We start from the raw sequence: 24,163 nt of genomic DNA, 5'->3' as shown, positions 1-24,163 counted from the left end.
GCAACCCCAACTCTTAATTATATTTCTATGGCACTTCTTTCGAAACGCTATCTTACAGCTTTTCCTTGTGTTTTTTATCCTATAGTCATCTCTTATACTCAAGGTACTACAAACTGGTCCTTGCAGTTTGAATTTGACGATTCATTTCATCATAATAGTATTCCATTTTATTTTACTTTTTAAAAATATTTTATTTATTTATTAGAGAGAGACACAGTGAGAAAGGGAACACAAGCAGGGGGAGTGGGAGAGGGAGAAGCAGGCTTCCCACCGAGCAGGGAGCCCAATTTGGGGCTTGATCCCAGGACTCTGGGATCATGACCTGAGCCGAAGGCAGATGTTTAATGACTGAGCTACCCAGGCGCCCCAATTTTATTTTATTTTGAATTTAAATTTTAAAAAACAGTTCTTACTTAAATGCTTTTAAACAAGGTCCATGCTGTCCTGATTACTAGGGCCTCCACTATCACCTGCTTCAAATCTGACCAGCTCCTATTTAGACCCTGTTCACATTTGACCCTGTGACAACCTGGCATGCAAGATAACATCCATATTCCTGAATGTTGTTTTTATAAGGCACTTCACCACCTGACCCTAATCTACCTTTCTAGCTACAAATATCTGAACACATACTCCTTCAATCTCTTCACATCTTTGCATGGTACTACCTTTCTTACAAAAACTTCCTCTTTCCTCCCTCTTCTACCTGATAAACTCTTAATTCTTCACTTCCTCTGTGAAACCTTGACCACTTATCGTTTCATTTCTACCCCATTCCATATTCCATGGCTCAGGCAGAATTAACTGCTCCTACTACTGTATTTCCAGTAATACCTTAAAAACACCTCTATCAAAATATTTGATATGCCCTATATTACATTTTTATTATTCCTATCTCCTCCACTAGACTGCAATCCTTTATCAACCATATCTTATCTTTATATTCCTAGCAATTAATAAGAATTTGGTACAAGGTTAGGTTCAATGAACATTTGCTACTGAATGAACCTTAAGTTTCCAGCAGGAATTCCCAACTGGTTAATTATAATTGATGAGGTCTAACTACAGCCAGTAGCTATATAATAAATCCTCTCTGCAGTTTAATTTTGCAGGGATTCTCACCTTGGCTGCACATGGGAACCTCTTGGGAAGCTTTTAAAAATACTGATGCCTAGGTTCCACTCCTGGAGAATCTGATTTAACTGGTGTCATGTGCAGATTTTTTTTTTAATTCCTACAGGTGATTCTAATATGCAGTCAAAGTTGAGAACCGCTGTTTTATAGGGAGAGTGGTAAGCAATCCCTGTACCTCCTGACTTCAAACACTAGTAAGGCATAAGTTGTGCCAGCAGTGGGGGTATCTGCCCCCCACCCGCCGCCCCCGCCCCCACACATCATCCTAAGCCACCATCCAGGCTACCTGCACCGTTGCCTCCTTCTAACTCAGCTTCTTGGCACCTCCCTCCCCTCAACCATCCTGATCTCAGTGCTTCAGAACAGGAAAACCTTTTACCATAAAAAATCAGGAAGGGTGGTCTCCTAACCTAAATGCCTGAAGCTCCAAGAATGTAAATAGAACATAAATGACTTATCTGAGAATACCCCCAGAGACAGCTAAACTTGTTTGTGCTTCTAAGTCATGTCCCATTTTTTTTTTTTAAGATTTTATTTATTTATTTGACAGAGAGAGACACAGTGAGAGCAGGAACACAAGCGGGGCAGTGGGAGAGGGAGAAGCAGGCTTCCTGCTGAGCAAGGAGCCCGATGTGGGGCTTGATCCCAGGACCCTGAGATCATGACCTGAGCCAAAGGCAGACGCTTAACGACTGAGCCACCCAGGTGCCCCAGTCATGTCCCATTTTTAAGAAGTCTTTACTAGAAATCAGTCCACCTTTGCATTATCATGGGCAACATGAGGCAGTGTTCTAAAATAAAGGTGCTGTGACTTATTGTTCTCAATAGAAGAGTACCAATAACCACACAATTAGCTGACCACAATTAATATTTTAAGCATCTGTGCTGTACTAGAAAAGAACCATTAAATATTTACGTATGTCCACAAAAGAGGCCAGGGACAGAGTAACTGTGAGAGTGTTATCCAACTATCAAAGAACCTGTAATTATACAACTTTCTACTAAAAAAGTCAAGACAACTTGATAGAGCTCAGGTTTCATAGAGAATTCAACAATCACATATTTAACATTTCTACTCCATCCCCTAAGTTAAGTAACCAGGTAGGCCTACACATAATACATACACAGACATATAAATACACAAACATATATTACATATGTAAACATCTTATATACATGCACATAAAATGTACACACAGATGCACTTTCTTTGAAATCTATCTAAAGTTCCATTAAAAAAGCTTAAGTCTTGGGGCACCTGGGTGGCTCAGTCCTTAAGCGTCTGCCTTCAGCTCAGGTCATGATCCCAGGGTCCTGGGATCGAGCCCCACATCGGGTTCCCTGCTCGGCGGAAAGCCTGCTTCTCCCTCTCCCACTCCCCTTGCTTGTGTTCCCTCTCTCGCTGTGTCTCTCTCTGTCAAATAAATAAACAAAATCTTTAAAAAAAATTAAAAAAATAAAAAAGCTTAAGTCTTTTGGTGGGTTTATTCAGGGAAGAAAAACTTTACAACAAAAACTAAAATTTTTTAAAAAATTAAATTTAACACCTCTAACCTACCCTCAGAGTCCTTTTTTTTTTTTTTAAGATTTTATTTATTTATTTGACAGAGAGAGACACAGCGAAGAGAGGGAACACAAGCAAGGGGAGTGGGAGAGGGAGAAGCAGGCCCCCTGCCCAGCAGGGAGCCCGATGCAGGGCTCAATCCCAGGACCCTGGGATCATGACCTGAGCCGAAGGCAGACGCTTTACAACTGAGCCACCCAGGCGCCCCCTACCCTCAGAGTCCTTAAAAAGGAACAAGAATAAGTTGAACGTGAAGGTGGCAAGACTTGTCTCAAACTATGGGTCCTGATGCTAAAACAATACAGTAGAAAGGGGGAGAATAAAAAGGAGTGGAAAAAGGAGAATATAAGAGAGCTACAATGAACCAGAGTATAAAACAGTAAGCTGTATTTTTCTTTGGTCTGAAGCTAAATTTTGTGCCCTCCTCTTTTGCCACTAGTGAACTTAAAGGTAAATTAAAAAATATATATTTTACTGAAGGCCTATTATGCTCCTGGCACTGTGCTAAGCAAAGGAGATACAAAGATGAAAGAAGATAAATCTCAATCCCCTAAAAATTTACAAACCAGTAGAGACAAGCAAGTAAACAAAGTACCCCATTTCTAGCACAACCCTGGGGAACACGGAGAAGACAAAAAAACCTTACGCAGAGAAGGATCTACTTATATATATCTCAGGAAATATGCACACTGACAAAGAGAGCCTGCCCAACCCCTGAGATTACTTATTTAAAATTTATTTAAAAACCTGTAATTTATGGGCGCCTGGGTGGCTCAGTTGGTTAAGCGACTGCCTTCAGCTCAGGTCATGATCCCAGGGTCCTGGGATCGAGTCCCGCATCGGGCTCCCCGCTCTGCGGGGAGCCTGCTTCTCCCTCTCCCACTCCCCCTGCTTGTGTTCCCTCTCTCGCTGTGTCTCTCTCTGTCAAATAAATAAATAAAATCTTTAAAAAAATAAAAAATAAAAACCTGTAATTTATGACACCTTAAATATAAAACCCAACAAAAGATGAGTCCTAATACAGTACATCTGTCTACTAAAAAATTATAAAGCCATTAAATATATTTTCTAACAACATTTACAAGCATGGGACTATGCTTAGGATATCATGTTAAGTTTATTTAATACAGATTAAAAATCTTTTCCTATAGTCTACAATGAAAGAAGATACCAGGAAGAAATATCTCAAAATACTAACTGTGGCCACTATTAGAAAGTAAAATTACATGTCATTTTAAACATATACTTTCCTTTATTTTCTGCAATGCATTTATATCACTTTATGCTGGAGAGCTATTTAAACGTGGGGGGGGGAAGTTATTTAAAATAAAACAACCCTTTTAAGTTTAGAACTAAGTATGAACAGAGTTAAACAATTTCTTAATTTTCACCTTGACACTCCACTATGGTCCAAATAATAACAATATGACAAATACTATTCAGATCACTCTTTCTCCTCTACATCAATTAAAATTCCCCTTTCTCCAGGGTAAGCACCTTAGGAGGGTACTGAATGGAAAGAAATCAGAGGAAACAATTTGCATTAATCTAGGAGATACAAATTTGTAAAAGAAGACCCTTCCAAGGTGATACAGTATGGAGGAGAGAATACTAGCATAGAGGAGACTTATTTTTCCTAGTTCTCACCCTGCGTGACCTTCGGAATGTGTCTCCATTTCTCTGAGCCTATTCCCTAATTTATCAAATGAAGAAATGACTAAGATCTCAGCTAGTTCTAAAGCACAGTGGTTCAATGACTGTAAGATTAAATGACTCTAATGGAGTAAATATTTGGTGGTTTAAAATGAAATGAGAAATTCAGGAATAGGGTAAAGAATTTATGGCATAAAATCACTTGCCTCCTGTTTTCTCATTATCAAGAGCTAGCTAATATTATTAACTTTGAGTAACACTATGAAAGGGGAAGTAGTATTTTTTAGCAGAATAGTAAACTGACCACCAAAGGTTCATGCTCCCTGTCCAAAGCGTAGTGTTAGTTTTGGGAGGTGTTGCAAGAAACCCCTCAACTGCACCCCACCCACCACCTTCACCACCACCATGTTGGCACTGAAATGGGGCCACATGATACTTCTTACCCCTGGAATGTGAAAAGTTATTGGTGTCACTTCTGGAGTAAAATGGATAAAAAACAAGTATGCCTTCTCCACGCCAGTTGGATAGAGAGGTTCCAGAATGCAGAGGAAGGCACAGTCATAAGATAAAAGGTGTCAGGGCTCCTGCATGACCACATGGAAGCCAGTCAACCTGGAATACCCTCTCTAGACTCAGAAGTAAGCAAGAAATAAAATTTTATTAGGTTAAACCACTTGAATTTCTGGGTGTGTCTGCTACAGTAACTCCTCAACATTCTAGAAAATTCGGTAATTTAAAAACACACACAGTAAGAGTTGCGATCTTGTAGTAAGTTACACTGGAAACTACTGAGACCAAATTTAACCTTTTTATGTCCTACTGGTTTTCATTTATATGAAACTGATGTTTCCAAGGATAAAAGGCAGCTATAACTCAAAACTTAGTAATTAATATTTAAGCCCCTAAGCTTTTCCTAGATTAAAAATGAGGAACCGTAAGTCTTTAAAACACAAAAGTACAACAAATTTCTGCCACCACAGAATCCAAGATGTGTTTACAATGAGAAAAAGAGAGCTCAAAATATTAATCCTGTAGTTACTGTGAACAGCCACTTCACTAAATAACAAGGTTATTCTTTTTAGGAGAAAGGGCTCTTAGCCATAACTGAACATTTCATGGTGGGATGCTGTGAATATTGAAACAAAAAGGGAGAAATAGTCTTATCATGGAAGTACTCTAACTTTACTATTTCTCAAGTAATTATTTTTATCCTTCAGTAGGTACATCTGCCTCCTATTGTACTATAACTGCTGCAGCTCCAGTTAATTATACTCCTTTATGCTTACTTCACAAGTTATTTAGCAAGCTGTAATAATTAATTCAATAGGAAGAAAATTATACAAGACAAAGTACTCATATATAAGACGTATTTCTTTCCTGTAAAAATGAAAGGATAGTTCTAATAACAGATGTAAATCTTTGTCACTTAAATAAAAACATTTTTTTAAATTATATTTTTGCACCTTCCTACTATCTTTAAAACATTTTCACAGAATGACTGCTTTTGGTCACAAATATTTAACTGGTGATGCCCATGGACTTTTGCTGACAGGAATTTCTAATACCTATATATCTATTTAGATACAGCACCAGTCAAACTGAGGAGGTGCAGTTTAGCCTACTTGAACTGAGTATACTTTTTAATAGGCCATCAAAAAAATACATATATATATTTTTTCTTTTTTGCTGTACTATTCAACAGTACAAAGGGTTTATCATTTTATAATATAAAGTTATTTTGGAGACAAATAGCATTATAAATAATCACTACTGTATCATGTGTGCAATATCGGTCTTCTGTTCTCCTTTACTGTTTTACAGAAATCACCCACACCACTTCTTTTAATTTAGCATATTATTTACTACTTCTCTTCTTATAGGCCTGTTGGAACAAACCTCACATGTCAAGAAATTCAGATCAATCCAGAGGTTAAGTATCTGACTAATCTCCCAGAATGACAGTTTTTTTAAAAGTCTCAATATGTCACCAATGCCACAGGCCTCGAAAAAAAACATTCCAAATAGAGAACACTGGTGGACTCCAGGGGAAAAAGGAACTAACGAATCACTAATGTTAAACTGTTCTGAGAGGAATTTTGAGAGGCTGACAGAAAAATTTAGGAATAATCATCACAGATACAGGAGGGAAAAGGGCAAAAAAACGCAGTGTATTTTAACACAAGAAAAATCAAGAGAAAGGAAATGTGGTAATACCATAGTGCTCAGCTGCAAACAATACTAGGTCATAATAATGAATTCTGATCTAACTCTTGTAAAGCTGACTGGAAAATAGGAAGGATGGTGAAAGGGAAGGGTTAAGTTGTTTCAGGGAGGAGGTGGTACAACAGCTAAATCCTCACCACATTAAGAAGCTAGTAAAGTCTAAAATCAAAAAAGTTTTTTTAAAAAGTTGGAAGTATGTTATTGAAGTGAATAGCATTCACACCCACACAGGAAGTTTATATTCAGAGATAGACAATAAGTATTGGCAAAGATATGATGAAAATGGAACCTTCACACAATGCTGGTGGATTGTAAGAGTACATCTGCTGTGGAAAAGCTTGGAAATTCTTTAAAAAGTTAAACATAGACTTATCATAAGATCCAGTAATTTTACTCCTAGATATATACCCAAAAACTTATACATGAATGTTGATGGCAGCATTATCCATAACAGCCAAAAAATGAAAACAACTGAAATGCCCACCAAATGATGAATGGATAAACAACATGTGGTATATCCATTCAATGGAATATTATTCAGCCATACAAAGGAATGACATACTAATACATGTTACAACATGGACGAACCTAGAAAACATTACACTAAGTGAATAAGCCAGACACCAAAGGTCACTTATTGTATAACTTCATTTATATGAAATGACCATAATAGGCAAATTCATAGAAACAAAAGTAGATTCATGATTGCCAGAGGCTTGGAAAGGGGAGTAAAGACCGGGATGACTACTAAGAGGAACAGGATTTTTTTGGGGGGTGATGAAAATATTCTGAACTAGATAGTGATGATATATGCACAACTCTCTGAATATACTAAAAACCACTGAATTGTACACTTATAAAGGGGTAAATTTTTAAGAGTTTAAATAAGACTAGTAAGAATAAAGGCAAGAAAGGGTTGAATAAATGCTAAACGGTTATATGCTACAAGAAAATAGTCATTACTTTGAAGATCTTCCTTATTCACAAAAGGGACTCCAAATTACTCCAAATTAACCATTGCCAAGTATAATAACCCATCCTCAAAAGATTCACCATGAGGATACTTTTAAATAAAAGAGCAGCAAATACTTTCATAGCATATGTGTTTAAGACAGTGTCTTAAGTGTCCTACATATACTAACTCATTCAAAGTTCATGAAAACCCCACAAGTAGGTATAAGGTGCTGCACTGCCCAACACTAGAAGGTGTCATTCACATCCTGTATGACCTGCCTCACAATCTGAATAGATATTAATATCCCTATTTTACAAATAAGAAAACTAAGGCATAAATAAGTTAGGAAGTTTAAGAAGTTTTGCCAAGGTGACTCTAATAGTAAGTAGAAACTAAGATCTGAAATGAGGCAGTTTGGCATCAGAGTCCATCTCCTAATCCACTATCTATACTGACAAATATACTGCAGCCTCTATAGCGAATCTCAGAGAATTTCCAAACAGCATTAATATCTTTGGGAGGTGACACTTGAAAGTACAATACTTATTTAAAAGCATAGATTTTCACCTGTTTGTAGAAATTAGTTACATTAGTCACAAACTTCGTATTATAACATCCAACCTATGACATTATGTAGGCATGAAAGATTTGTTTTTAAGACTGTTATTTGACTTGGGCGCCTGGGTGGCTCAGTTGGTTAAGCAACTGCCTTCGGCTCAGGTCATGGTCCTGGAGTCCCGGGATCGAGTCCCGCCTCGGGCTCCCTGCTCAGCGGGGAGTCTGCTTCTCCCTCTGACCCTCCCCCCTCTCATGCTCTCTTTATCTCATTCTCTCTCTCAAATAAATAAATAAAAAATCTTTAAAAAAAAAAAAGACTGTTATTTGACCTTTCACAAGGAATACATGTGCATGTTACTATTTGGTCTGTGATTTTATCTCTCATTTCTGGTTGTTGTAAAATAAATTAATCTGCTCCACTATAAAGCTAATTTTTGGCTATCTTGATACTATTTCTTCTCTCTATAAAGTTTAATCTAATAAAATTATAATAGTAATCACAAAAGAACTTTTAAAAAATCATATAGGACGTTTAAAAATTAGTGAATATTTAAAATTATTTATTATCCCACGTGCCAAAAGTACTGTAATCCAAGTCCTTTGTGCAGCTTTCTCTCCAAGACACTGCCACACAGTGATGAGTAAAATTTAAGCCCACTCTAGAGTCTGGCATGTGACTGACAGGATAGAGAATTACTATATGTGCCTTAATGTAAGATGAGATGCTTTTTTTTTTTTTTTAAGGAAGAAATTGCCTATTTATATCCTTACAACTCTTTTAATTATTTTTTAACAAAGTACTGTTTAGAGAAGACACATCAGCTCAAAATAAACCCAATCAATATTAATTTTAAATGCTTAGGTGGCTCTACTAACAGAATAGATTTAAATAGGTTTAAATGGATTAAAGAATATTCGATCAATTTAGTAATTCTTAGAAGAATGATTTCTCAGATGCAGAGAGAATGTCACTATAAACAAGCTTTTTATTAAAAAAAAATTTAAAAAGTAGTAAAATACTACCATGTAGAAATCCAAACGTGTACATATGTGGTCAATGAGAACAATAAGCATTTTAATGTTTCATTATTTAATGTCATTTACTTGTAGCCTGGGGTATTTCCAATGACATTACTATAATCTGAATCAAAGAGTGCTGCATCTCAAAGAGAGGGGCAGAAGTGAAATAATAAGCTCTAGAAAATTAGTCTAGATGACTCAAAAAGTAGCTCCAGTGAGGATGATGATACTGATGTCAAAGACAAACACAGAGTTTGAAAAAACAAATACTTTACAAGAAGCATTACACCTAAATGCAACATGTACTCTTAAATTGAATCTTGCACCAGAAAAAAAATTTTTTTCTTTGGTTATAAAGGACATAATTGGGAAAACTGGTGAAATCTGAATAAGGTCTATAGATCAGGTAAGACTACTGAACCAACATTAATTTCCTGATTTTGATGATTGTGTTGTATTTATGTAAGAACTGTCTGTGTTTTTAAGAAATACACATTGAAGGATTTAGAAATATAGAGTCATCACATCCTTAGTTTCTTCTCAAATGAGTCAGAAAAAATGTATGTATATGCATAAACACAGATATATTTACACACACAGGGATAAAGCAAATAAGCCAACTAGGGAAGTATGAGAATACTTTGCACCACTTTTGCAACTTTATATATCTGAAATTATAAAAACAAAATAAAAAAATCAATAAATAAATTAGTATCTTTTTTTAAATTAGTATCTCAAGAAAACTGTTTTAAGAAATTTGGTGGAATGTATTTTTATATATATTTAAGATTATTTTATACACTGTGACATTATATATGATTAAATTATTACACCAAATATAAGTTGACATCTATTTCACCTCCATCCCTATTAGCTAACAAAAAAAAAAAGAAAAAATTTTAATGGAGCTTCTAATTAGGAAAATGCTGGTGATAAACAACAGGGACTGGGGGTAGATAAAATGTTATAAGTTCAGGATCACCTTATATCTAGGCATACAGAGTAGCCAGCTTCCAGATATACAGCCCCAAGGTTGAAGAAAACACTCGGAACTAGTTTCTGCACAGAAAAACTGAAAATAATAGGACTTCTTGATAGCTTTCAGACACATAAATAACATCCATCAATCAGCAGTCGGGCCCACAGCTTAAAATAACCCAGTTCAATACAGTCTAGTCATGGCCAAAGACAAAAAGAGCTGAGCTATTTCCAGCTGTAGCATCAGCAAGAAGCTGAGTATGTTACGTATATCCAATAGTTAAAAGAAGTGTATTTGTTTCTAGGGCCAAAGGTTAGCACCAACCAGAAGAACTAGTTCCTTTGGGACTCATGACCTATCATACACCTCACTTACTAGGAAGGGAACTCAATTTTTCAAAAATAAAGAAAAGATATCAGACTCTCTCCCCTCTAAAGAATTACTATTTCATTATTTTTTATGCCTTACTGTTGCTCAGGGAATAAGATTCTAACTCAAAGTCCTTCTCAATTTGACCTCTACAAATCTTCTAATCTAATTTACTACATTGTATGCTGCATATAAATTAGATCAGTAATTGCTCCAAGAACATGACCTGTGCTTTTCTTCCTGTGTCCTCCATGCTGCTAAATGTAATAAACATTTTTGGGGGTCCTCATCTTATCTGACCTCTTAGCAACACTGACACTTGTATATTTCTTCCTCTTTGCAGGCTCATCCCCCTCTACCTGGCCGGGCAGTATAAGGAAGTCCTCAAAAATTGGCTTTACCCTTACCTTACACCGTATATATAAAGTAACTCAAATGGATCAAAAACCCAAATGTAAGAACTAAAACTAGAAAAGTCAGAAGAAAACAGAGGACAAAAGTTTCATGACTTTAGATTTGGCATTGACTTCTTAAATATGACAAATACATAGGCAACAAAAGAAAAAGCAGGTAAGTAGGACTTCATTATAATTAAAAACTTTTTTATATCAAAGGATACTATCTATAAACAGAGTAAAAAGGCAATCCACAGAATAAGAGAAAGCATTTGCAAATCATTTATCCAGAATATATAAAGAACTACTATAATTCAACAACAAAACCAACAAAAAAAACACCCAATTAAAAAATGGACAAATGCATAGCATAGGGAATATAGTCAATGATACTGTGATAGTAATGTATGGTGACAGATGGTAGCTGCACTTGTGGTGAGCACAGCATGATGTATAAAGAAGCTGAATCACTACATTGTACACCTGAAAATAATGTAACATGTGTCAACTATACTCAAATAAAAAACTCATTAAATAAAATATGGGCAAAAAGAATACCAATTCCACACAAACTCTTCTAGAAAACTGAACAAGAGTAACTATTTCCCACTCATTCAATGAGGCCAGCATTCTCCTGATACCAAACCGGGCAAAGACTTCACAAGAAAACAAAAACAAAAAGAAAACACTACAGGGCGCGTGGGTGGCTCAGTTGGTTAAGCGACTGCCTTCGGCTCAGGTCATGATCCTGGAGTCCTGGGATCAAGTCCCATATCGGGCTCCCTGCTCAGCAGGGGGTCTGCTTCTCCCTCTGACCCTCTTCCCTCTCATGCTCTCTGTCTCTCATTCTCTCTCTCGCAAATAAATAAAATCTTAAAAAAAAAAAAAAAATCCAAAAAAAAAAAAAGAAAACACTACAGAATAATATCCTACATGAACACAGATATAAAAATACCAATTAAAATTTGGCAGATTGTATCTAACAAAATATTAGAGGGATAACAGATCATGATCAAGTGGGGTTTATTCTAGAAATGTAGGGTTGGCTTAACATCCAAAAATCAATCAATGTAGTTCAGTATATTAGCAAACTAAAAGAAAAACCATATGATAATCTCAATACAGAAAAAGATTTTGACGGGGCGCCTGGGTGGCTCAGTCGGTTAAGTGTCTACCTTTGGCTCAGGTCATGATCACAGAGTACTGGGACTGAGCCCTGCATTGGGCTCCCTGCTCAGCAGAGAGCCTGCTTCACCCCTGCCCCCACTTGTGCTCTTTCTCTCTCTGTCAAATAAATAAATAAAATCTTTAAAAAAAAGAAAAGAAAAAGCTTTTGATAAAATCCAACATTCATTCCTGATGAAAGCTCTCAGCAAAACAGGAAAGAAGAAAACTTCCTCAACCTTATAAGGGAAGGGAATATGTATTATTTATGTATTCATTAAAAAAATAAATAAATAAAAAATAAAGCTACTTTCCTTATAAAGCTACTTTCCTATAGCTAACATTACACTTAATGGTGAAAGACTAAATGCTTTCTCCCTAAGATTGAGAACAAGGCAAGAATATCCACTCTCACCACTCCTACTCAACATAGTGCTGGAAGTTCTAGAGAGTGCAATAAGGCAAGAAAAAGAAATAAAAGGCATACGGATTGGAAAGGAAAAAGTAAAAACTCTTGGCAAATGTCCTCTCTACAAATGACAGGATTGTCTATGTAAAAAATTTCCAAAAAATCTACAAAAACCACTCCTTAAATTAATATTTGAGTTTAGCAAGGTCACAGTATACAAAATATACACACATATGTGAAGTGTATTTTTTCTACACCAAAATTAAAAACAAAACACCACTTATAATTGATTTAAAAAACTGAAATACTTAGGTGTAAATCTAAGAAAACATTTAAAGGACCTGTATGTTGAAAACTACACAATGCTGATGAAAGAAATCAAAGATGATCCAAATAAATGAAGAGACATACCTTGTTTATAGACTGAAAGACTCAACATAGGAAAAATGTCTTTCAATGAGTGAATGGTTAAAAAAACAGTGGTATACCCATACCATAAAACACTACTCCACAATAAAAAGGAATGAACAACTGATACATACAACAACCTGTATGAATCCCCATAGAATGATGCTGAATGAAAAAAAGCCAATCCCCAAAAGGTTATATATTATATTATTCAGTATTCCTGAAATGACAAAATTAGAGCTATGAAGAACAGATTAGTCTTTGCCCAGGGTTAAGGAGGGGTGGAAATGACAAGGAAATGGGTATAGCTACAACAGGACAATACAAAGGATACTTGCTGTGATAGAAATGTTCTATATTTTGACTATTATCAGTGTCAATATTCTGACTGTGACATTGTACTATAGGTTTCCAAGATGTTACTATAGGAAGAAACAGTAAAGGCTAAACAGGATCTCTGTTATTTCCTATAATTGCCTGTGAATTATCTCAAAATAAGAAGTTTAATTTTTAGAAGTCTTCAGAAATACACACTGTGGGGGCACCTGGGTGGCTCAGTCAGTTAAGTGTCTGCCTTTGGCTCAGGTCATGATCCCAGGGTCCTGGGATCGGGCCCCACATTGGGCTCCATGCTCAGCGGGGAGCCTGCTTCTCCCTCTCCCTCTATCTACTGCTCTACCTACTTGTGCTCTCTCTGTCAAATAAATAAATAAAACCTTTAAAAAAATAAATAAATACACACCGTGGTAGCTCCTTTCCGTCCTCTATGTGCATGCCTGCCATTCTTCATGAAGAGATGGAACCTATTCCTTCCTTCTTCTTGAATCTGGCTGGTCTTTGTAATTTGATTAATTTATAGGACTTTGGAGGCTAGGTCATAGCCTTTCAGCTTCCACCTGCCCTCTTGGAAAACTTGCTCCGGTGGAAGCCAGATGTCACATAAGAAATTCAAGTACTATGAGACTGTTACGCATAGAGTAAGTGATGCTAGCCAGCCCCTAACCCAGGCACCATACATGTGAGTGAAGTAGCCATCTTGGACACTGCAGCCCCAATACATTCTTTTTTTTTTTTTTTTTAAAGATTTTTATTTATTTATTTGAGAGAGAGCACATGAGAGGGGGGAGGGTCAGAGGGAGAAGCAGACCCCCTGCCGAGCAGGGAGCCCGATGTGGGACTCGATCCAGGGACTCCAGGATCATGACCTGAGCCGAAGGCAGTCTCTTAACCAACTGAGCCACCCAGGCGCCCGCCCCAATACATTCTTGAAACAGAATTAAGACCCCAGACATGGGGGCACCTGGGTGGTTCAGTTGGTTGAGCAACGGCCTTTGGCACAGGTCATGATCCTGGAGTCCCGGGATCAAGTCCCACATTGGGCTCCCTGCTCAGCGGGGAGTCTGCTTCTACCTCTGACTCTCCCCCCTCTCATGTGCTCTCTCTCTCTCTCTCAAATAAATAAAATCTTAAAAAAAAAGACCCCAGATATATGGTCCCAGTCAAGTTTTCCCAGCTATCTCCATTCTTTCAAGACGTCCCAGGGGCACCTGAGTGGCTTATCAGTTAAGCATCTGCTTTTGGCTCAGGTCATGATCCCAGCGTCCTGGAATAGAGTCCCACATCGGAGTCTCTGCTTAGTGGGGAGCCTGCTTCTCCCTCTCCCTCTGCCTGCTGCTCTGCCTGCTTGTGCATGCGTGCTGTCAAATAAATAAATAAAATATTTTTTTAAAAAATCCCATCTGATGCCCCAGACATTATAGAGCAGAGATTCACCACCTCATGGCCAAACTACTGACCCATAGATTTATAAGTATAATAACTGGTTGCTGATTTACACAAAGGATCAGCAAACTTTTTTCAGTAAAAGGCCAGAGAGTAATTTTTATTTTTATTTTATTATTATATTTTTTTAGTCATGGGGAGAGGGGAGAGGGGGAGAGGGGGAGGGAGAGAAAGAATCTTAAACAGGCTCCACGCCCAGGGCAGAGCCCAACATGGGGCTCAATCTCACAACCCTGAGATAATGGCCTGAGCCAAAATCAAAAGCTAGACACTTAACTGACTGAGCCACCCATGCACCCCAGGCCAGAGAGTAATTTTTTAGGTGTCGAGAGCCACAGAGTCTCTGTCACAACTGCTCAACTGTGGTGTAGCAGCACAAAAGCGACCACAGACAATATGTAAATAAATGTGACCGTGTTCCAAAATTTGTATTTATAAACACAGAAGTCTGAATTCCATATAATTTTCATGTGTCACAAACTATTCTTTTTTTTTTTCCAAACATTTAAAAATGTAAAAAATTCATTCGTAGTTTGTGGGCTGTACAAAAAAACAGGTGGAAGACTGGATTTGGCACCATAGGCTGTAGTTTCCTGACCTCTGGTTTACACCATTAGGTTTGGGATACTTTTTTCTACAACAACAGCTATCTGGGGCATACATTAAAGTATTTAGGAGTAAAGGAAAATAATTCTGAAATTTATTCTCAAACTGTTCTAAAAAATTATATGTACATAAGGAGAGAAAAAGAAGACAATGATAAAGCAAATGTGGCAAAACATTCATACCTGATGATGCTCAGTGAAGGCTACAGGGAATTCTTTAATCCCCCATCCCCAGCCTATAAGCAATGTTAGTTAACATTTGGATGTATTTCCTTCCATCCTCACTACCAAATTAAACATAATTGCTCCTTTTACCTTAAGTGAATACCAAAACAGCCCCACCAAGTCTTTCAGCAACAAATAACGCTTTCAATATTTAACACTTCTTCTACTGGTCAATATTAATGCCAACAAACTCATACGTGTTTAAACACTAAGCTTTTTAAAAAAAAAAAAATCTGTGCATATATGTGTGGGAATATAAATGTTGGAGGTAGGGATAATAACTAATGATCCCTAATAGCTCTGCAACCTGAAACATTCATTTCTTATTCTAGTTGTAAGGAATGTTAAATGATGTTGGCTTGCCCTGGGGAATAACCAACCACAATGTACAGTGGTGATTTAAAGGAGGCTAAAGATTGGGACTTGTCATTTCAAAATAAATATATTTTTAATTTTAAAAGGAAGCTTGGGAGAAAAAACATCAAATACTGTTACTATCTAACTTTTAAAGTAATTCTATCCGTTTAAAGAGAGGAGTAAAGGGGTTAAAGAAGATGAGAATAAACAAAGTCCACAGATAGACTGCAAAAGGTATCAATTTTCATTTCTGTATCCTTTCTAACAGGGGAAGATATTACCCTAGGAGATAAAAATGTTTTAAAAACATAAAGAAAAATACATTACTATTTATTATGACAAGATATGAACTTAGTACATGTGGTAGCTGCTTATGCTACAACTGTAACACAGACTGTCTGGGTTATTTTGTTTTGTTTTTTATTCAAACTTCCACGTTGTACTGACCTTTCCACCAATCAACTTTCAATGAATCAGGATCTAAAATATTCTATTTTCTGCCAATCCTCCTACTTCTTCCTAAAGCACTGGGCTACAAAGTTACAACAATAAGAGAATTTTTGAAAGCTGCAATTAAGTTTGGAGATCTTGTATGATCCTTTAATTTTACAGATGTGTTCTGCTGGACAGCAACAGGACTAGATTAGAAACCAGGGCTCCTGGCTTAAATGTTCTTTCATTTTTGCAAGCCCTGCTTACTTAAAAAAATAAGGTATTGAATTGCATGCTCCAGGTTGCCTCTGTCATTCTACTGAATCCTAAAACCTCAGACTTGGAAAGAATTTTAAAGATCACCTTGATAGTCTAAACAACCTACTTAATCTGGATACACGAATCCAATCTCTATTATGCCTGCCAAGCAGCTACCCAGATCCTCCAGCAACAGGGAAACCATTAGCTTCACCCAGACTGCCCACCCTACCTTCAGACAACCCCAGGTGTTAGGTCCCTCAGCATAGGAAAACCCATCTCCCTGTAATTTCTATCCTCTTGGTGCCCAGCTTACTTCCATTTCCAAGAACAGCCTTTCAGATACTTCATACTTGGTGGGGGATTTTCTCTTCTCTAAGCTAACTATCCCTAACTCCTTAAACCTAACCTTGTGTAATTTTGACTCCTCCTCCCTCCTAGTCACTTTCCTCGAAACACATTCCAACTTCTCTAAACCATCTTAAACTAGGATGGCCAGAACTGAAGACAATACCTCAAATGTGGTCTGACTAAAGGGGAACCATTAACTTCCTTTCTTAGAGACCTCCATTAATGCAGCTTAACACATTTGTTTATTTTGCTTTGCTTTTTTTCATAGACACGTCACAGACTCATAATAAGCTTATCACTGACTAAAATCTTTTACTTACATGGTAAGTCAAATCTCTTCCACCTATATAGTTACATGGTTGGAATCTTTTAAGACTAAAATGTACACCTTTACATATTTATCACATTCAATGTAATCTAGTTAAATTCAGCCCATGATTCTAGCCAAATGAGATCTTTTGGTACCCTGGTTCTTGATTCATATATCTAATATCACCATAGCTCACCATGATCTGCAAATATGAAACACATGCCTTCTATATTGCATACAAGTAATTGATAAAAATAAACAGAATCAAAACAAGCACTGAGTCCTACAGTAAGGCTATAGAAATGTCCCTTTGGACTTAAAATAATAAATTATCCAGTTTCCAGAACGTATTTTTTTCCATCTTGACAGTATCACCATGGAACTTAGCAAACCCTTCACAGAAATACAAATGTGATAAACACATACTCTCAAAGGAGCAGATCTGTCAAAAAAGGAATTCGGGTTAGACTAACGACTTTTTCTTAATGATACCATACTGGTCTCTTTCATTATTAACTACTTATAAATAAAACATGGTTTTTGTCCTCTGTTTATCAACCTTCCTAAGACTCAAATATTAACTTGTTTTGTCTATAGTTTTAGTCTATAGTTTTCTTGAAGAAAAACAAAAAATTACTCATCTCTAGGTTTCTTCTCTATAGCTCTACTAATCCTGTTGGTTCTTCAAAAAAAAAAAAAGAAATCACCAGTGCGAAAGCAGATTTTTCTTTTCTTTCTTTTGAAGTGTCTGAATAAAAAAGCTTTAGTAGAGTAGTATTTCTTTTCATTTTCACGCCTTTTTCTCTACTTATCAAATTATATTTTAAAGCTGTAAATTTTTTGTAGCCCTCAGTCTGGTATCAACTTGGAACTGCAGTGGTAATTTACCTGGAATCCAATAATTCTTCAATTCTTATCTAGTTTGTATTTTGAATACGTTATCTTAATTTGGGGTGCTAATATTCAATATCTCAAAATCTGCTTGTTCATAAAGGCATATACCACATTTACTTTTCAATAAAAATATCAATTTTACTGCTAACAATAAAAGTATACTTTGATTTCTTTCTATCTCCAATCCTCCAATCACACACATTAAGAATACCCCCTGGTAGAACAATTGGATATCTATATGGGAAAAAACAAACCTCAAGCTCTACCTCACATAATACATCAATACTAACTTGAAATGGATGGCAGACCTAAATGTAAATGTTAAATCTGTAAAACTTCTACAAAAACAAAAATATAGTAGAAAATCTTCATGACCTTGCAATAGGCAAAGATTTCTTAGATAGGACATAAAACACACCAACCACAAAAGAAAATATTGGTAAATGGGATTTCATCAAAATTAAAAATTGTTTGGGGTGCCTGGGTGGCTCAGTTGGTTAAGCATCTGCCTTCCGCTCAGGTCATGATCCCAGGGTCCTGGGATTGAGCCCTGCATTGGGCTCCCTGATCAGCAGAGGTTCTGCTTCTCCCTCTCCCTCTGCCCCTCCTCCTCCCTGCTTGTGTTTTCTCTCTCTCTCAAATAAATACATCTTTTTAAAAATTAAAAATTGTTCTTAAAAAATATTAGCAACATGAAAAGACACAGAATTGGAGAAAATATTCGTAATGTTTTTATCTGGCAAAGTGTTGGTATCTAAAATATGTAAAAGAATTCTTACAAATTAGAAAGCAAACAACAGATTTTTTAAAAAATGGGTACAGAATTTAAATAGTTCAAAAACAAGATACACAGGGGGACCCTGTCTGGCTCAGTTAGTAGAGCACACTACTCTTAATCTCAGTGCTGTGAGTTCAAGCCCCACATTGGGTGTGGAGCCTACTTTAAAAAAAAAAGAAAGAAAAACAAGATACACAGTGAACAATAACCACATAAAAAGATACTCAACAGCATTAGTCATCAGGAAAATGCAAATTAAAATCAAAATAAGATATTCACTACATACTTACCAAAATGGCTAAAATTTTTATTAAAAATGTTGAGACATAAGTTGATGTCTGATCATCTTAACAACAATAGGAGGCAAATTTCAAGGCTAAAAATTACATTTCCATTGACATTTCTAAGAAAACAAACCTGAATATATAAAGTTCACCTAAGTATTAAAATAACATATTCATATCTAACAATTTGCTTAATATATCAATTAAATGTGACCTAATTCATCACTTGTTTAAATATAATTAGAGCATCATATGTAACTGGGAAAACCTGTAGCAGAAGAATTTTTTCTCGTTCTTTACCTCTACCAGTTAACTATTTAAGATTTACTAAAAAACCGAATAATTCAAATTTAAGTTAAAATATATTCTATCTCAATCAGTGCATGAAACATTTATTAAGTGCCTACTCTACACACTAGATACATGCTTGATTAGTAAAATCATTTCTAAAAACTTTACAGTCAATGGCTGAAAATGTAACACACACAAAAGCATCAAACATTGGAACTCAAATCCCTTTGTGCTAAATATGTTAACCCCCCTCACCACAACCAACAACAAACACAGTTGCTGGTTCACATTCTTCTCTCTCTCTTTTCTTTACCAGCCCTTAACAGTGTTTTCTTCATGATAGGCATTTTAAATTATAGTAATAAAGCCCCTTACTTTGTTACTACAGGAAGGAGAAGGCACTCAAATTATAACACTGATATTGTTTTATGTAGAATGAAAGCTATACAGTCTTTGGAACCCAGTGAAACTTCTGTCACATTTCTATTATAATCCAGTTTCTTTCAAACAAACGTGTCATCTCCAATATACTTGATATACCTGGAAAGTTAGTATTTTACATATTTGAATAATCAATGCCATGACAAAAGGGACATTTTTTTTTCATTGCTGCAGAGACCTCATTCCCAAATTTCATGTGGAAGTGCAATAGTTTCCACGTACAATAGAAAATTCAAGATCTTGTCTATAACTTTGCCTAGAAACTTAAACAGTTTGACAAATTAGGGCCTGAATCACAATTTTAAATTGAGGATCTTGAGTGGTAGAGTGGTTTGTTATAGGATATCTAACATACAACCAATAGTGCTTAAACTATCAGGTATTTGAATGGTTTTAATTTAAAAATAATTATCTTTTTTTTTTATAGTACTAAAAACCCATTAAATTACTTAAAAATATATGTAATCGTTATTGAACTTCCTATAAAACATTCTGGTACTGTTCAAAAACTATCAGCATGCATCTTGAAATATTAGAAATAAGGTCCTATCCTCAATGAGTTTATAATCGAGAGGGAACCAAGATCAAGTCACAAGAAAGAGGGGGGAAAAAAACAACAAAAGAAGTTAAATATTTAAATACTAGCAAAGTGGTTGAGTATGGACTCTACAAACAGATCTAAGTTGAATACTGGCTCCAATAATTGTGTGACCTTGGGCAAGTCTCAACCTCTCTAAGCCCAGTTGCCCTTAACTGTTATTTGGAGATAATAATAGTACTGACTGGGTGCCTGGGTGGCTCAGTTGGTTAAGCGGCTGCCTTCAGCTCAGGTCATGATCCCGGGATCCTGGGATCGAGCCCCACATCCGGCTCCCTGCTCGGCGGGGAGCCTGCTTCTCCCTCTCCCTCTGCCTGCCTCTCTGCCTACTTGTGCTCTCTCTCTCTCTCTCAAATAAATAAATAAAATCTTTAAAAATAGTAATAATAATAATAGTACTGACTTTCCAGAATTACTGTGAGCACTAAATAAAATGTTCATGCAAAACACCTGGCAAAATGTCTAGCACATAATTAGTATATAAATGTTAGTTATTATTTGTTTTCACTATTCTTAGGGTTATTTATTGAGTACCAGTGATACAGATGGTTAGAGGAAGGAAAGGAGATCAGTAACAGCAAGATTTAAGAAAGGCTTTACAAAGCAGGTAAGAATGCAGCTAATCCTTGAAGGAAGAGTAGAACTGGACAGACTGGGCAGAGATGCAAAGCAATTAAAAACTTAAAAGATTGGGGGCACCTGGTGGCTCAGTCAGTTAAGCATCTGCCTTCAGCTCAGGACATGTCCTGGGGTCCTGGAATCGAGACCCACATTGGGCTCCCTGCTCAAGGGGAGTCTGCTGCTTCCTCTCCCTCTCCCCCCACTCATGCTCACGCACACACTCACTCTCTCTTCTCCCTCTCTCAAATAAATAAATAAAAATCTTAAAAAAAAACACAAAACTTAAAAGACTGAATGAATAGGGCATGTTTACAGAACAGTGAAATAAAACATCCAACTACAGCAGGCGAAGCATAGAAACACTTCTTATGGAATGACGTAAAATAAGATTTTTTTTTTCAAGAAAAAAATAAATAGGGGCGCCTGGGTGGCTCAGTCAGTTAAGCGTCTGCCTTCAGCTCAGGTCATGATCCCAGGGTCCTGGGATCGAGCCCCACATCCGGCTCCCTGCTCGGCGGGGAGCCTGCTTCTCCCTCTCCCTCTGCCTGCCTCTCTGCCTACTTGTGCTCTCTCTGTCAAATAAATAAAATCTTTAAAAAAAAAAAAGAAAGAAAAAAATAAATATTCTCAATTAGTAGTATTAGTGTCATTCATCAACGTAGTTTTGCCTTGAAGGGAAGAAATTTAAACTGGGTTAAATTACAGCATCTCAAATGATACTAAATAAAAATCACTTTAACAAAATAATAACTGACTGCAATGTTTAACAATGAAAATCCAGCCAAGAAAAAAAAATATCTAAAACAACCAGTAGATACTAAATAAAGAAATATTCACGTGCATTGGAAGAAAAGAAGGACGCAAAATAAAAATTAAAAACTAGAAATATTTTCTGTATACTAAGAAATCATTGGGGTAATTAGGTGATGGACATTAAGGAGTACATGTGATGTGATGAGCGCTGGATGTTATATGCAACTGATGAATTACTGAACTCTACATCTGAAACTAATGATGTACGATATGTTGGCTAAGTGAATTTAAATTAAAAAAAAGAAATCATAAGTATGAGAAAATTAAGATGCTATTTAAGGATATACAAATAAAACTTCCTTAAATGTTTATGCATGTAACTTTATGATTCCAACTGTTCTTGCCTATTATGTATATGTTGCAAAACAATTCCATAAACTTGAAATAAGAAAAATTATTTAAAAATAATTCTAAAGTAACAAAATGGCAGATTTTATAGATACGCATACTTCACAAACTACTGAAATCCATTTTACATATCCAATCCTAATTTAGTAAAAGTAATAATTTATTATGATAAATTTTTGAAAAATTATGTTTTTGTAAAATGAACTATACACCATTTTCTCTTATAGTAACCCTCTATTTTGCTCTACTTAAAGCACTGGACATATTATTAATTATTAAAGACAACAAACTATTAAGTCCAAAACCATAACCTTGACATTTATCAAATATTTCTAAGTAAAGTTAAAACAAAACACAAAGAATTCACAAAAGTTTAAGAAACTCATTATTCACATACTGACTACAAAAGCAGGCTCTGGAGTCAGGCTGCTTTTGGATATGAGATTCATGGGTTTAAATCTCAGTTCTAGACTCCAATAATAAGCTGTATATGTTGAGAGTTATCTAATCTTTCCATGCCTAAGTTTCTTCCTCTGTGAAAATGGCGACAGTAATAGTGCCTTCTCTCATGGATGTCACTGCAAGGATTCAATGACATAATGTATATAAAATATGTATCACAATATCTAATTTAGCACAGTTAAGTCCTTGATACAAAGAATTATCATTAACATAATCATCATTATGTGTTTCTATAATACATAATGTTTAGACATTTCAAAAGTCTCCAGGGAAACCCAAGACAAGAAAAGAGATTTTGTTTTAAAAAAAAAAAGGTACACAGAAGAAATTTTAGCCTCTAACACCTATTGCTACAGCAATAATAAACATAGCTTACTCCTATCTAGATAAACATAAACTTTACACTAAAGGCTTATTTACCTCAGTTCCATTTACTCAGTACATCATGACTAGCTTTGAACAAAAAATTACAAAGCATATTAAAACACAAAAAACACAGTTTGAAGGGACAGAGCAAGCAGTAGAACCAGGCTCAGATATGGCAGATATGTTGGAATTATCGGAACAGGAATATAAAACAACTACAAGGTAGTTATAGGTATCTAATGGAAAAAGTGGACAACATGCAAGAACACATGGGTAATACAAGCAGGGAGATGGAAACTTTAAGAATCAAAAGAAAATGCTAGAAATCAAAAATACTGTAACAGAAATGAAGAATGCCTTTGATGGGCTTATCAATAGATGGAACACAGCAGTGAAAAGACTGTGAACTTGAAGAAATGTCAGTAGAAACTTCCACAGCTGAAATGGAAATAAAAAAAAGGAATAAAAAAGAACAGAATATTCAAGAACTGCAGGACAATTACAAAAGGTATAACATACACATAATAGGAATACCAGAAGAAAAAGAAAATGAAAGCAAGAGAAGCCACTTAACCAACTGAGCATTCAGGCGCCCCAATAAATTTTTTTTTATAAAAGTAAAAATCAGGGGTGCCTGTGGAGCTCAGTCAGTTAAGCGTCTGACTCTTGATTTCAACCCAGGTCTTGATATCAGGGTCATGAGCTCAAAACCCCAATTGGGCTCCACAATGGGAGTGGAGCCTACTTAAAAAAAAAAAGTCAAAATTCATATGTTGGGAGACAAAAAATAGAATCATAAAATGTCCAGTTAAAACCAGACAAGGAAAAAACAAAACAGTGAAGGCAGAAAAAGAGTGGAAAACATAAAAGAAACAAAGAATAAAGGCAAAGATTAGAAAACAGTAACAAATATGGTAGATATCCAACCATATCAGTAACATCAATGGCCTAAATAAACTAATTAGAAGATTACCAGGGGGGGCGGAGCAAGATGGCGGAGGAGTAGGAGACCTGGATTTCGTCTCCTCTCAGGAATTCAGCTGGATAGGGATCAAACCATTCTGAACACCTACAAACTCAACAGGAGATCGAAGAAAGGACTAGCAACAACTCTCT

General features: G+C 36.1%; 1 protein-coding gene and 1 long non-coding RNA gene across 2 annotated transcripts in view; both read right to left on the bottom strand.

Annotated features, from left to right (window-relative positions):
• Window positions 1–24,163, bottom strand: part of EHBP1 (EH domain binding protein 1) — a 303,679-nt gene that overhangs the window by 257,192 nt on the left and 22,324 nt on the right. The window lies entirely within an intron of this gene.
• LOC145723708 (uncharacterized) lies at window positions 189–1,340 on the bottom strand. Its single transcript, XR_014148965.1, has 2 exons — window positions 879–1,340; window positions 189–834 (listed from the first exon to the last, which is right to left on the bottom strand). It is a non-coding gene; the product is annotated as an uncharacterized LOC145723708 (long non-coding RNA).

Source organism: Leptonychotes weddellii, chromosome 10, assembly GCF_054177405.1.
Source record: "Leptonychotes weddellii isolate Sample4059 chromosome 10, ASM5417740v2, whole genome shotgun sequence".
In the NCBI taxonomy this organism is placed as follows: Eukaryota; Metazoa; Chordata; class Mammalia; order Carnivora; family Phocidae; genus Leptonychotes; species Leptonychotes weddellii.
Note: the sequence above shows the minus strand (reverse complement) of the source record. Positions and strands in the feature narration are given on the sequence as shown.